Here is a 2279-nt window from a genome sequence, read left to right as displayed (position 1 = left end):
TTTTTTAATTGAAAGAAAAAGAAAAAAAAAGAATAGATAACTGGAGAATTCTTCAAAAACGTGAAAAGCTTTTTCTGTTGTTGTTGTTTTTTTAAGTTAAGTAACTTACAGGGAGATTTAATTCTTATGATTATGTAAAAGGTCAATAATTGTGTGCCTCTGACTATGTTTAATGAATGAGACTCCTACAAAGGCAAATCTGCGTTTTTTGGTGTTCTCCCTTTTGGAAGTATGAGAGTGACACAAACATGGCATTTATCTGAGGAAGATGAAGGGGGGAAGGGGGGTGTCCATAAAGTGAATGTCTCTCAGCGAGTGTGTTACCAGATTATGTCTGTACATCCTTTTACTCAGAAGTCCTATGTGCAAGTTGCGCATGTTAAAGATCTCTTGGTGGTCTAAAATCGATAAGAGTAGGCTTCGGCCGCCACCCGGGCAAAATTCAAAATTTACTAGCAACTGAAAGTGTTTAATGTGTCCCGCGCGCTCAAATGACCTTATGCAGTTTCGAGCGCCGTAAAACGCTTACCCAAAAATAAAAAATGAACTTTGAAATAAATATTTCAGTTTCACAATGTGTCAAGCCTTTTCTTACGCAATTCTTGGAATATCTTTATGTGGGTGGTTGGCGGGTGCTCTGGTGTGGTTTGCTTCTTCTTTCCTATCAAACATCTATCGTCTTTTTCTCCCCTTCTTCTTTTTTATGTTTGTTACTCTCTTGTGACACCTCTAATCTTCTGGCGCTCATATGACCTTATGCAGTTGCGAGCGCCGTAAAACCTCTACTAAAACTTTTTTTAAAGAATATTGATGACGGCTCTGAATAATCTTATAATTTTGATAGAGTAAAGAGAACATAATTTGGTTTTTGGCCTCATATGGTCTACGTAACTCAAAAATGTCAGATAGAACTTTGTAAAAATGTAAGATAGCTATTTACCTAAAAGTCTATTGTCCGGTGTGCAGTGTTCTGCTTAGCTTTTGTCGCATGGACGTCATTCTTTTTGTTCACATTTGTTCTGCAAACTGCTTTTGCAAACAAAATGTTTTAAAACCGTATTGGGATAGTGGGCAACGTCACGTTCTCTAAATCAACGAATCACTGTTATGAGCACGCTCACTACGTTTACACTTAACTCTTGAAAACTGTCCAAAAATAAAGAAAGAACATATGTCTTAAAAAATAATGTTACAAAAATTAAAGTACGGTGTGTTTCAGGCTTTGAAATATGGCTTTATCTAAATGAGAAAAAAAGACTTTAATGCTTTACATAGAGGACTTCATTTGTATAATGTCTCTTCAGTGTTTGTCATTTGAGCTTTTCCTTTTTTCCTGTCATCACTCCTGTAGGTAACTGTTTAAAACGCTTTTGTTTAACGAGTTTAGTATGATATGCGCTCTACAATCATACTTGATACGAGAAACCTTCGGGTTGTGCGCGTAGAGCAAAGAGTGTGAGAGGTTTGATGTCTTTAAAGATCTCTGTAACTAAAACTTCAATGGAATGATGGTTGTTTACAAAAGATATACATACCCCTGCCTGTCTTCAGAATGTCAGCAACGTTATAATATTATGGGTGCCAGCGACAATAATCAGGAACACTATTATCTTATAGATTTACACGACATTATGGTATTGTGGATGACAGCAATACTCTAACCCAAAGATTTCATCACGTCGTCGCTGTCACAAGCAATCCACTTAGGTCCAAATTTTGAGAATTTTCGATTTTTCCACCCTCCTAAAACTACCCAAGAGGTACCTTTCAAGATCACCAAAATGCAGTTTAATGCTATGGTCAAGGCTTACTAATTATTCCTAATAGGAACAACACAACAAAAATTAGAGGGTTTTGTTTTAGTTGTTGTCGTTTTTTCTGGTTTACAAAGTACCGGTACCTAAACGGACGTAAGTGGATTGCTTGCGACACCGACGATGTTCTGCTTGCAGTTGTCTTTACAACAAAAAAACGAGGTACCGAGAGTTTCGATTTGTTCAGAAAAAGCACTGGCAGATAAGCACAGGATAATACAGCAACTCATACCAAAGATGTTCTTTTGTTGAAACATTCGAAAACGTCATGGACAGTCCTAGTGCGTCTCTCGAGTCAGTCTCAGTTTTGACATTTGGATTACAGTATTTCCCATTCTTGCAATGGCAGTGCTGTAAAGAGCGGCTTATCTCTGTCTCTGACTCTCTTCACACACTGAGGAATGTTGGTCGTTAAAACCGCCTTCTGCAGACATGAAGTTGACTTTTGTCTTGTGTGCGCCCCCC

This window comes from Aplysia californica, unplaced genomic scaffold (genome assembly GCF_000002075.1).
Source record: "Aplysia californica isolate F4 #8 unplaced genomic scaffold, AplCal3.0 scaffold00004, whole genome shotgun sequence".
In the NCBI taxonomy this organism is placed as follows: domain Eukaryota; kingdom Metazoa; phylum Mollusca; class Gastropoda; order Aplysiida; family Aplysiidae; genus Aplysia; species Aplysia californica.
Note: the sequence above shows the minus strand (reverse complement) of the source record.